A 14,063-nucleotide genomic window follows, 5' to 3' on the forward strand; every position below is an offset into this window, starting at 1 on the left:
CTTCCTGCCCTATAGGCCTCCAACCATGCACAGGCAGAGTCTGGATCTTCACAGAAGTGAGTGGTGTCTTCAAGGACAATCTGTAGTTTTGATGGAAACAGCAAGGAGTATTGGACATTATTGTCAAGGAGAGCCATCTTGACCTCCATGAAGGAAGCCCTGCTGGCCTGCACTGCTGCAGTAAAGTCTGGGAATATGGAGACCATCCCATTTTCAGTTACATAGGTCCTTCTGAGCGCTCCTTCCGCAGTATAATGCCTCTATCTCAGTAATGCAGTAATCGGGCCACAACTGGTCTAGGTGTTGGCCCGGGGCCAGAGGTATTGTCCGTACCTGGTGTGCTCATCCCAGGGTGAAGAAGGGGGTGAGCAAGCCAGTGCCCACCTCCGTGCATAGCCTTGTCTCTAGGTAGCCTCTCATATCACCTTTTTCAATTCTCTCTGGAAGACCCACCACCCTAATAATGTTCCACCTGTTTTGGTCTTCTGCATACTCCGCTCTCCGCTCGAAGACCTGTATCCTGTCTTTGAGGTCATTCATCTGGCTAGTCAGTGCATTGCATTTGGGTTTAAGTTCAGTAATGGTGTCCTCTACCTCCATAACTCAGTCTGCCAGCTTGTGGTGTTCTGTGCGAAGCAGGCCTAGACCCACCAAAACGGTGCCAATTTCTTACTGTAGGGTGGTTTTGGTGTCTTCAATAGCCGCCAGGATCCTGTCAAATTGGTGGCGTATGGGTTCATCCATCTGGGCCCTTTCATCTTAGTCAGTCATTACTTCTTGGGGTGGAGCACCGGCGTCAGGCAGGACCCCTGTCGATTTGAGCTGTGCCTTCCCCATCAGGGCTACAAGTGTTAGTGTATTCAAAACAGAAGGTGGTACCCAGAGAATGGCGTGCTATCCCCACAACACAGCTGCAGGTGATCAATGTTAGAACAATGTTGAGTGGGTCTCAGGGTGGGCGGGGGCGGCTTAGCGTTCTTCGGGTGTAAAAAGCCACTGTTACCTATTTATAGCTTTTTGTGCATAATCAGGAGATTTTGGGCAGTGTAAGTAAGCATGCACCTCCTGAACTTCACCTTTGGTCACCTGCTAGGGATCCAGGCTCACTAGGAGGGAGTAGTCACAGAGGCACTCCAGGCCTCTCAAAGGGCAGCCCTCCGACTCTTCTGCCCTCGAGAATCACCGCTGCTCCAAGACTTTTCTCTGGGCAGTGCCCTCCATCTCCAGCGTTCCCCTCATGAGGTACTGGTTATGTCTCCCGCGTCTCAGCAGGAAAAGAACGTCATAGGGTCATCACAGCCCGGCCCTCCACAGGCCCCTCAGGTACCTCTCCCTGGGTGCCGCACAGCTCCGCAGCCTCCGCTTCCTATGACAGCTGTAGTCATGTTGGAGGCACGTACATCTGGGCCCAGTCCACCGCTGGGCTTCCACACTGCAGCCCCTGCTCCAGGCGTCTGCACTATCGTCCCCAACAGCTGCGCCGGTCTCAGGGTAAGTTCACAGCGGTCAGTCCTGATGCTCCGCATTCTCCGCCTTTCATCAGGGCCTCCCCCTGGTCACTCTGTCGCGGCCTCTGGCGATTCCCCCAGGCTCCAACCTCCGGTGTTCTTGGGACATCTCAGCTCCACGTGGCATGGCCCTCTGGCATGAAGACTGCTTCCAGCACTCTGTGGGATTTCTGTTCTCACACTCCCGGGGGTCTTCCCTGTTGTTTGCCCAGTGGGTTACAGTCTGTGGACACACAGGGGATGTCTTACCCCATAGTCCTCGGATCACACCGTATGCTGGGTCGCCACCTCCCAGAGGATGGTTGTCACAGGCCTCTCGTCACCTATATCGCTAGGGACCACAGCCAGCCTTGGCAGACAGCGGTCACATCCAACCCCACAGTTCACCACCGTGAGGTGGACAGCACAGCTCCAGTCCGGCAGGGGGTTTATGTCTCCAGATTCCAGGAGAAATGTTGGGCCTCCCATGGAGCTAGTTCAAAGCGTGTCCATTTCGGTCCCCATCTTGGCCATGGCCACATCCATGTCTAATGATCTTGAGGTGATGGGAGTCCTATCAGTCCAGGAACCCCAGGGTTATTGCTTAGTTGAGGTTCCCCAATGTTGCACACTAGTATGTGCTGGTGTATTCAAAATAAGGAAATGAAATGCAGGTAGCCAATACAGGAATGCATTGCACACAGTAGCGGTCCGTGGAGGGAGTTCGGTGGGGCAGTGAGGCGGGGCGGTGGAGGGGCAGACTGGGAAAATGTAAACAGCGGAATATGGATGAATGGAGGTAAGTACACATTTAAATAAATAAAACAAACTCCTTTGCGCACGCTGCATCGCAAAATGCGATGCAGTGCGCGCAACGAAATTCGTTTTATTTATTTAAATGTGTACTTACCTCTGTTCATCCATATTCCGGTGTTTACATTTCCCCACTCTGCCCCTCCCCTGCCCCGCCTCACTGCCCCACCGAACTCCCTCCACGGACCGCTACTGGTTGCACAGCACCACAACCAGAAACATCAGTTATGCATTCACTGATGTTGATCCTGTTGTATAAGGCACATATTCTGTGCCTGTGTTAACAATTTTCTACTGCATGCACCTCTAACATTCATGCAAGAGAATCAGCAAGCACCCCACGTGTGTCAAAATGAGAAGCATAAATGATGGTAAGCGCTCCATGCACGTGTATCAAAACCCATGAGCTTAAACAATAAATTAGCCGTCCATGCCCATGTAATAAATCATGAGCCGCACAAAGTGAAAGCGCTCCATCCACATGTATTAAACCATGAGCATGCACACAAAATCACTCCATGTGTGCATTGAAACCATGGGCACACACAAACTGAAATCGCTCCATGCATGTGTATTGAAACCCTAAGCACAAGGGATTTCAAAGAGCTCCTTGCGCTCACACTGATTGGATTGCCAAAAGAATGCTCCTTGCGTGTGTGACAAACTATGAGCATAAAAATGTCAAAGCGCTCCTTGAATGAGTACTCATGGAGTCAGATGGGCATAGTAGACAACGCCAAAAGCGGAGAAATGCTGAATGCCGCTTCAGTAGGTTGGGTTAGAGGTGAATCGGCATCTGGTTTGTCGACATCAGCATTATACGCGTCACAGCCCAGAAACTCACCTAAACCGCTGTGACTTCACAGGAAGTCTAGTCAGCACAGTACATGCATCACTAACCTTGAAGCAGCTGTGTAAAAGGTGCTCTGTGCATGCTGTCAATGGATATGGCAAGTCCTACACCCTGGTTTTATTCAAAGGTAACATTCATAACCTCAAGCACACCATTCTCTATGGCAATACCAGAGGGGCTGGACCAGGCGATTAGGGTCTCAAGAGCCCGAAACCATGAAGGATTGGGATATCCGTGCAGGGCACGGTGTTTGAAATGTGCACAGCTCCACTTGCACATCAAAGTAGCTGCCTCAGCCCACACACAAATAACTTATCACTAGCCTTTTGTGCCCCAGACATCCTGGGATCATGGTAGGTAGTAAGGAAATGCCTGCACCATCTGTGGTGGGAAAAACTATTTATGTTTCTTCCAATTACAAGCTGGCACCAGAAATAAAATTAGGACCTTCAGGCCTACCCTTTATTTCACTTCTGGATGTGCAGCAGACTCTCAGTGGACTGCCCTGCTGCCTGTGGCCTGATGTGTACTTCAGAGGACTGCAAAACCCAGAACTTTAATAGACACTTCAAGGGCTAGTTTGCTGGCCCCATGTTTAGAGCCTCAGGAACAGAAAAGGTTCCAACCATCTTGAACCAACACTGTTACCCAGCGTGAGTGCTGACCCTCCAAGTTTTGCCCCTCCAGTTCTGGACCCTTGGAAGTGATGCTAAAGGTGCCCAGCTAGCATAGGTCACATTAACAATCAACCACAGATATATAGGAAACCCTCATTGAGTATGGTGTTCAATCTGTATACAACAGCTCAGAGAATGGAAAGTTCCTAAACGTAGTGAATGTCAGTTCCAAAACAAATGGCTTACTAAAGACAGCTTTTACCTGCATCAAACACCTGAAACTCACCAAAACTACATTTAGAAAAGAAGTTGATATCAGTAGAGAACTGCGCACCGTAAACAATGCTTACTCTACGAAGAGAGTTTACTTTATACCACACTGTTTGCAAACAGTGCAGTATTCATAAGAAACACACCATAGACTATTACAAATTATTTACCAAAAACAGTGTACACACTGTGCAACAGTTGTCAAAAAAGACACTATATCCACAAATAACCATGATCTGAAGGTGGTAAACATCCTACAACCCCTTTCTTCTGTCGTGAAAACTTTACAGATAGCCCATCTTCTCAACCAAAATAAGTATATGAATATAGGTTAGTAACCGGTGCACACGGTCTTCCACGTTATGTAGAAATTGTCATGTTGACACAATTCTGTTTAAAAACTCAAAGCTGCTTACAAAGGTTAGTATATACTGCATAGCATCTTACTCCTGTTGAAACTTTTTCTGCAGAACCCAAAAACTTTTATAGAACATCATGAACACAAGTCAACTGTCACCTGCACAGAGAGTTACTCTTGAAAACAAAGATTCATAGCATGATCTATACCTCTGCACCCATGCTCTACAAAATTAGGCAGACAAAAATGATACTTACCCGCCACTATGTAAAATATAAAACAAAGTAGCCCACTCATTGGATGATGTCATTAGTAATGTCATCAGTGATGTCATAGAACATATTATGAGTGATGTCTTATGTGAGGTCATAAGCAGTGCATGGTGAGGGTGCAAGCTATAGTTAGTGCTGCTAACTATAACTGGTAAATTTCAGTGTTTGGTTTAGTTCAAAACATTATTGTTATCAATTACATAGTCGTCTAACTATAACTTTACTCTAACCTTTGTTTTTTTTCAGTGAATATATATTTTATCATGCATGCCTCCACCATGCAAAGCCATGCGTGGTAAAGGCTTCTGCGCATTAAAGGCATGTTAAATCACAAAAGGACTCCACTATATATGTGGAGGGGGGAACAAGAGGCATGTGGTTCTAGGAGCTAGCAGCCTCCAATATTAAATGTTTACCCCAAAAGAGCTGCTCCTAGTGTGATAACCCAAACGAGTTACAAGAACGTCGTGAGTGTGGGCATCTCACAAAAAGTTACGGACTGGTCTCACACACCACCTGGTGTCATGCTTCATCATTGACCAGTCCTCGCCCTCTAAAACCTTTGTTTGATAGAGGGCGGGCATACACTTGATGACAAGGATGCACTTCTAAATGACTAAGTGGGGGCCCGTGAAGTTGTGAGTGGGGTTAAAAATCATTATAGTAATCAGAAGTGTTTTTTAATGTGACTGAAAACTATATGATATTAAAATGTATGTGACGGTGATTGGGGTGATTAGTGTCCCCTAACCGTCTTGTGAATGGTCAACATGTTTTCTGCAAAAGCGGCCCAGTTGGGTCCATGGCATTCATCAGGACCTAGTAATATATGGGGGCTCCGTTCTTACGAAACTTGTTGTCCAGTACCTAGAAGAAACTGGCTGTACCATGAATAAATATATAAGCGTACTAATTCATTAAGTGATATGTATGGTTCAATTTAATCTTTGAGAACGAATTTTAGAAAATGTGTTTATGATCATACCCGGCTTTAGGGCAGTGCGACTGGTGCTGCCGCACAGGGCGCTGCCCTGTGAAGGGGGCGCTGACTTCAGCGGGGGGGGGGGCGCTGTCTTTAGCAATAACTTATGATTGGAGAAACGAGGGGCACTTTTGACCGGTAGTAGTGAGAGAATCCAAGGAGGCGGCTGTGGGGGGCAGAGGCTCCAAAAATTATAGTCCCACCGGGCACCGCCAGCGCTAATGCAGGCCCTGTTGTGATGTAAGTATTCAAAATGCTGCTTGATTTAAATGTTCACACAATGCAAACAATAACTTACTGAAATACCGTGCAAATCTGTGGAAACCCATCCCAGTTTTATTTTTTTGTTTGGTTTTCTTTCAGAAAGCAATTCAGTGATTGCCTCCTCAGGGTAATAAAATAAAGAACACAATTGTAATAAATTCCCAAGTGACCTCTTCAAGTGATCCCTTACTGGTGTTCTTTGTTGAGTGAAATAAAAAAATCTTTTACATAATCTATTTTTAAAATTTGTATTTTCTTGACAAAATTGATGGACGAGAGATGCAACTTCTGCACAATGCAAGGGAAATGCAATTAGGTAACATATTGTTGTGCTGCAATATGAGTATTGCAGACATACAATGATACGGATTGATATTCATGCAGTCCTATAACACATAATTGTCAGCTCGTGTGAAAGGATCTCATTTCGATCATCCAGATGGAGTTGAGGTGTCTATTGGTTAATGGGTGATCTGAAGAATTCATCTCGAATAGTTGACATCCCTGAATGCAACTTTCTCCAGCACAGAAGAGCGAACAAAACAAAAATTTAAAGCATGGACATTTACAGCAGCAGCCGAAAGTAATTTCCTTTATTAAAGGAAAACATGTTTCCTGAAATTGTAGAGTGATTCATTCACTTTTTCCTAGAAAAGCAGTGAAGCACTCCCACCAAGTTTATTCTAATGACTATGAGCAAATTTGGGTGATGAAGGGTCTAGAAACAGAAGATTTCAAGACAAAATGGCGCTGAAATTGGCCACTTTGGATGGGGAGCAACAAAACAATAGATTTCGGCCCAGATCTCTGTACTAGGGTGAATGCATGACATTGTTCAGGATTCAGTCCATCAATTGTTCTTTTTCCAATCCAGAGAGCTCTCACCATAATTCTGAAGACTGGAAGTGTGATTGCGTGTATTAGCCAGCATAACATCTGTATCAATTGACTTTTGTACTGATGGATTTGTGTGGTCACAGAGCCTACTATCCAAAGGCTTTTTGACTGCATAGTCTGTAATGTTGGGGAGTAGGCCCCAAGCATGTATGGAGTGACCACACGGACACAGCGGTTCAAATAGTGGTCTTCTAAACTGAGCTATGCTGGGCCTGGGCTTTTTATTCAATGTGTCTGGCCGTACGCCAGATGTTCTCATTACACTCACACATGCGGGGGTCTACAAGTCTGTCCCCCTGTGTGTAACAAACACTGTGGTGTCGCCCAGCTCCTTGCGACACTACAAAGTCTGAAGTCCCAACATGTCAAAGGCACACTGCGATCCTCTAATGCCTATGCAAGTCACAGCATATATTTTACAATCCATAATGATTCGTTAGGAGAGGGGGAGTTAAATGGATTACATCGCCTTATGAATGAGCCATTGAAGACTATAAAAGTAGTGTGACTTTACCTGTATCCCAAATCACTAATTACACACCAACACTTAGAAGGGGAAGGCATCAATTTGCAAAGTGGAAATAGCCCACATTGTTAGTGTGGGCATTGGGGACCACACAGTAGTCCAAGGCCTCACTGGATGCTCACCGCAATTTAATATGCATCATTCCAATTCCAATGTTTTCTTGCACCCTTGAGAGAAAGGAGCTGCAGAGAAAGAAGAAAATTAACATTTTGATGTTTGGAATGCAGGATTGGGGGATTTCTCTCCTTTGCATCACTCCATGCTTGCAGTCCCAGACCCTCTGCTTGGATTCTCAAACAGAATATTGTCTCAATAATATTATTGGAAGAATATTCTGCTAATCTTATTCAAAGTCCATTTTGCACTATAATGAATTTGCACATCTATCACAGTGAAAAATAATCCCTGGGTTGCAAACCATTTGATGTGCAAATACAGTGACCGGTTTGTGGTCTGGTGCTTTGTACATCATACCAATTAGATAGGCATGCTCCCAAAAAGATCTTAAACATTTTTGGCCCCTTGGTGCGAGGGGGAACCTTGAAAACCAAACACTGTTAGCCAATAACACCACAGCCAGCGTTTGGCAATAGCACTTTGGTGCTCTATACACTATCTCTAACTGTTCTACCATGCCGGCTCCCCCCTTTGATTCATCCCTAGCCCAAACCAAGGGAGTCTTTACCAAGAGTGAAATTGCGACCTCAATTAAGGCCATTGTTACAGCAAAAGCCCCAGGCCCAGACGGAATTGCAGGAGATCTATTCCATCATGACAAACACAACTGGTCTGATTATATACTGGCACTCTCTAATGCTATTGCAGGGGTTGCCCCAATCCCCAACTCATGGAATGGAGCAGAAGTTATCCCCATCTTTAAGAAAGGCGATAGGAATGTTTCAAACAACTAATGGCCTATTAGCCTTATCGACTGCATCCAGTTCTACTGTACCCTTCTCATGCAGATAGTGGATAATCGATAATAACATACTGTCTCCTTACCAAGCAGAGTTTCGTTGAAAACGGGAACAATAGACCAGGTCTTCCTATTTATCCTTCTATATTGAAAGGTGGTGAATCTAGGCAAGGGGGCCTCTAAGTTGCTTTCGTAGACCTGAGGTCAGCTTTCGACATTGTCCCCGGTAATACGCTCTTGCAGGTATTAAAAAATATGGTGATGCCATTAGAAATCTTGACATCAGTTTTTCGCCTCCATGAGGACAACTATGCCAGGGTACGATGGGGTGATCAGGGCCAAGTTAATGATGCCATTAAAATCAACAGGGGTGTCCGCCAAGGTTGTGTCCTGGCCCCAACCCTATTTTCCATATATATTAATCAAGTAGTTGACCACCTATCCAGGTTTCCGGCTGACGCACCAATGCTATTGCAGGAGAAAATCGTAACCCTTCTATTTTTTTGATGACACCCTCCTAGTCTCAAAAACACATGGGGGCCTCAAGACTTTATTGAATCAATTCAAGGCTTTCTGTGATGCGAGAGGCCTAGAAAGAAAACAATACAACAAATACAAAGTTTATGATGCTAAACCCCCATAAATAATACAAAGGGTGACCAACCCTAAATAGTGTTCCATTAGTAAGGGTAAACAGTTTTGAATATCTGGGTATCAAATTATCCGAAGATATGTCCTGGAAGCCACACTTAACTAAGGCAAGTCTAAAATTCAAGCATATAGTTGGGGCCTTAAGGAAGGAACATTGTTGTTCATACACCAATCCAGTTGCACCTGCCCTAGAGATCTACAAAACTAAGGCAGTGAGCTGTGCCCTATATGTGGCCGAGCTGTGGGGCTTAGAAAGATTGGTTGACCTAACCGTTTCGGAGAATACGTTTTTAAGGAGCCTAGTGTCACTTCCTCCAAGCACACCACTATATCCTCTTAAATTGGACATTGGTTGGAAATCCATCATTGACCTAGCAAAACTCCGCCCGCAGCTTTTCTGGCAGAGTAAAAGCTTTGTATTGGGACTGGGTAGCCCAGAATGAAATTAGGGATAATAAGATGGGCAAATTAACCATGGAAATTGTTGATTTTAAATTGTCTGGTTCATTGGAAGGCTACCTTGACCTAATCCAGTCACCAACTGACAGAAAGTTATACATTCAATTTAGGCTCGGTACACTCCCATTGAACTCCTTTACAAGCTCCTGGTTGTGCAACCCCGCCCAGTGTAATGGCTGCCCATGCAGCTCTGCTTCAAACGAGTCAATCGCCTCCGCCCTCTTTGTTTGCCAAGCCTATTCCTGCCCAAGAATAAGGTGGTTAATGCCTATTTGCAAAGAGCTGGGTACTAGAGAATATGGTGCAGCCTTTCGCATTCTAAAATTTGATGCAATACCATTGTTTACCTGTGCACTTGCAAACATTTTAGGCCAAATGTGGGGAATTAGAAGGCAGGCCCAAAAGTTAAATTTACCATCTCATTTGCCAGCTCCATTAGTATGAATTTTAATTGGTCCACCTAGCACCAAAGGCAGAGAATATGCACATGTGCATGGGAAAATTAGATAGCATAGTGGGTCCCATTGCCATGGACACTTGGTCCTAGGCACTATTGATGCTTTTATTCCCCATATCAATTGTGAAGATTTCAAATCTGCATAGTTTTTATATGCTTCATATGCTTGTTTTTATGAATTGATTCAATACTATATATATATATATATATACATATATATATATATATATTCTTTTTTAAAGGGGTAATCTATTTATGCAAGAAATGTATCTAATGACCTCTGCACCTTTATGGTCTGTTGACCGAAATAAAGTTTTAAAATGAAAATACTTGTGCATTTTTTATAACATTTGATTTTGATCATTAGTCAAGATTCATATTTGTCAAAATGATCACTTTTCGATTGCACATGCCAGTGGTATAATGTAAAATGATGAGGCTACCCTGCAGAACGTAGATACTCATTGGCTTTGGGCAGAATGGGTACCCTGATGGGCTGGCGGGCTGCATGGGGCCTGCGTATCGCCCCTGACACTCTCATGTGAGAGGGCATTGTTTTGTCATTTCTGTTTCTTGAAATCATATAATTTTTCTACTTTTATATTTCTGTTCATTTGATATTGGCATCCCGTTGGATCTCCCACTGATCATTATACAGTCTTTTGCCAGAATAGCCCATTCTTTTTCACCTGATGTTTTAATACCCATTCTTTTCCTATAAGTATTCAACTAAGTCCTTTGTATTCTGTCCATACACCACACAGTTTTTCAAAATTTTTAGCAACTCCCCTTCTCTTGTAAATGACTTGTTCTGCAGCCATGCCCTTGTTGCATTCTCTGAGCGTAGGTAGAGCAGGGCTTCCCCAGTTTTCGTTACATCTCATCTCGACATCACACACCCCTTCAGTGTGTCATTTGAGATGTCTTCAGTGATGTCATCTGTGATGTCACTGACCATGCCATGAATGATGTAATATGTGACGTCATGAGCAGTGCATTGCGGGGGCATGAGTTATAGTTAGCTGAACTAACTATAACTGTGGAATTTCTATGGTTTTGTATGAGTGAAATGTCCAGCTAACTATATTGCCCCTGAAACCTATGGTTTTTTCACTGAATTTCTAAGTTTTTAAAATGCAAATTTCTAACTATAACTTCTGTAAAACCTATGTTTTTTTCAGTGAATTTCAAAGGTTTTTTAAATGCTAATTTCTAACTACAATGTCCCTATAACCTATAATGTTTTTTAAGTAAATTTTAGAAAAGAAATGTATACTTTTTATAGTGTAAACTAACTTAACAGTAGTCTTTTATAACTTATAATTATGGCTCCTGGTTTTACGGTATTTATTTTTTGGGCAATTCCGTCTGTATTTATCCATATTTTTGTAAATAATTGTAACTGTATTTACCCATTTATATTTTGAGTATTTTGTAAAAATTAACTGAAATAAGTATATTTCCACATTTATTTGTCTGATGAATATGCACTCATGCCTGAAGGACTGACCGTTTTCAGTCATATAAACACTCTCAGACGATAAAATATGCACAACCTTGATATTAAAATGTGCATGTTTTCTTTTACGAGCATATATATTGCAATTTAAGGCTCTTTACTAAAATTCTTTTATTGTTTTAACCCTTTTACTTTTAGAACAACAGACCTATTGGCCTAGTAGTCATGACTGACAGCATTTAGAATCGCTCAAAAAATAACCCAATTTCCGTTTTTAAGAAAATAAATAGTTTTCTGTCTGTATTTATCTGTAAAAATCAGAAAAAACGGAAAACAGGAAGCCCTACTTATAATTTAACAATGTTTACAACTTAGCTAGCAGTAATTAACATATAAGTGTAGTAAAAGTGTGACGCAGCACCTATAACACCTGACTTCTAACAACAGTGTTCACAGTTCAATTCCCGGCTCGAGCAGCATGTTAGCCCACCATTATCTCACGGTGGGCAACACCTTGCTTAATCTTCCCAATGACCCCGAGCGCCGGCTCACCTTTCCGGGGGTAGCTGTACGCTTTACAAATGCTGGCATTTTTGTAATTTAACAGCATAGTGATGACAAATATTAGCACGTATATTTTTTTCTTCTATTGTGAATGATATTTTTTTTAATGTCTTATATTTAGATGTTTTTAATCATGAGAATGCAAATGACACAGTTTGCCGGGTAACAGTTTTTAAACTCTCCAACATATGTACAAATTAAGGACCTTATACGTGTTACGATGGAAATCGAAACCTTTACAGCTTCAGATTTTGTAACTCTTCCCAACACATGCACAAGTTAAACAGTTAAAATGTGAGCACGTGTCAACTATAAAATGTGACATCTAAATAGGCGGAGCCGCATCTTTCTTCCATAGACTACTCAATAACCAAAAAGTATATAAAGCACACCCGTTGTTCGGTTAGTTTCGTTTTCGCGAGTTATCCGTGTCCATTCTGTGATGCAGGTTCCCTTTTCTAGCGTTGGATTCTTGTTTTGCGGCAACAAAACGTATTCCGGAGTTGTAAGTTATTTGATTATGTCATAGTAGATATTTATAATACGTAGCTATTTGTCAATATTTAAACATTTATATCTAGAAAAAAGTGTTATTGCATGTTTTTGCCTTTTTCTCTGTAACGTCAGCAGCTTGTTTTCAGAAACAGACAGATTACACCAAACATTTCTCCTTTTCTGGCTCCTTTCAGCTTATATATTGTGACATTCTATATTATATTATTGACACTGTACTTCACTTCAGAGGTGTTGGTGATCCATTGGCGCAAACCCTAAAGATTTATAATTAACATCACCAGCTTCCAGTTAGGCTGTTTTCCCCTGGGGATGATATACTGTCAATATGTATATTATAATATGAACAGTCATGTTGATTTCAGAGGAGTTCATGACCCATCGGCACAAAGAGTAAAGATATATAAGCAACAAGTCATAATGATCTCAGAGAAGTTTATGACCCGTTGCCACGAAGATCAAACATTTCGAAGTCCCGGAGAAAAGAAGCTCTGAAAATATTCACCGCTCGAAAGTATTTCGTAGTTGATCTTCTGTTGTATTCATAACTTTATTTTCCTTTTCTTTTTACTGTAACAATGGTGTCACTCGTTACATTGTAATAGACTGTCCTATTGTTAGAGAAGAGGAATTGGAAATTTGTCCTGGCCATCTGAAATACAGCTTACCAAACGTTATAACATACTTGATCAGATATTTTTTCAGTGAGCATATTTTACGAAATTGCAGTCTGAAAAAATATAGCTTTCATACATACTTTCTTACATTAAACATTTGATAAACCCTACATTTCTGAATGTTATTTTCTAATTTCTATTTTTCTCAGTTGCGGTTCCTATTCACCTTCTCCCTATAGAATATATAAGACCAGTGCTGTATATTATAATAGTACAATCCTATATATTCTTAAATGAGTACGTGATTTGTTAGCGGAACAGTGTGAGAACTCTAAGCACTACGACAGAACGTTCCCGAATTGTACAAAATACAAACTTAAAAAATTATAATGCATACATTTCTATGTAATATGAAGTCATTTGTGATAAACTGTTTTTTACTTATTCTTCTGACCTCAGATGATGTAGTGCGGGAGTGTTTGTTGTAGCACTTCTTTTTTACTTTATCTAAAAGTAACTGATGCCCTCTTATATTATCAAGAATATGGCGCAACACTTTTACAAACTATAGCAGAAAAAAGGAGGGTGTGGCCACTCTTAAGTGATATTTTATGAAATTCCACTTTTATTTGTCACCCCTTTAATATATACAGCGTCAGTATCCGAAGAAAGTTCATTTGTAATTGCTAAATAAAAACTGTTTGAAACCTAAACTGAAATTGTTGCTGCGCAACCACACCTCCCCGTCAGAAAAGTAAACACCACATTATAAGTAAATAGTGCTCCTGGGAAGTATCCCACCCGCAAACTTAATAAAAAGAAAACCGCAACACACTCTGTTATTTTTCTGCCATGATTTGCACACCCCACGGTAATTATATAAATGGTCCTTAAAATGTATAAAAAACAATTTTTACCTTCACAATCCCTCTCCACCACCTTGTGACCACTGTACAGAGTTAATAGTGTTCCTACCTCCCCTCTACTACTTTGTTTTCCTGTTCTCCTTGGGAAGTGCGTCACAAATTGGCTGACAACAGTGAACCGTTCTCACCCAATAAGGAGCAAACTTGTACTTGGAACACTTT

This window comes from Triturus cristatus, chromosome 6 (genome assembly GCF_964204655.1).
Source record: "Triturus cristatus chromosome 6, aTriCri1.1, whole genome shotgun sequence".
Lineage (NCBI taxonomy): Eukaryota > Metazoa > Chordata > Amphibia > Caudata > Salamandridae > Triturus > Triturus cristatus.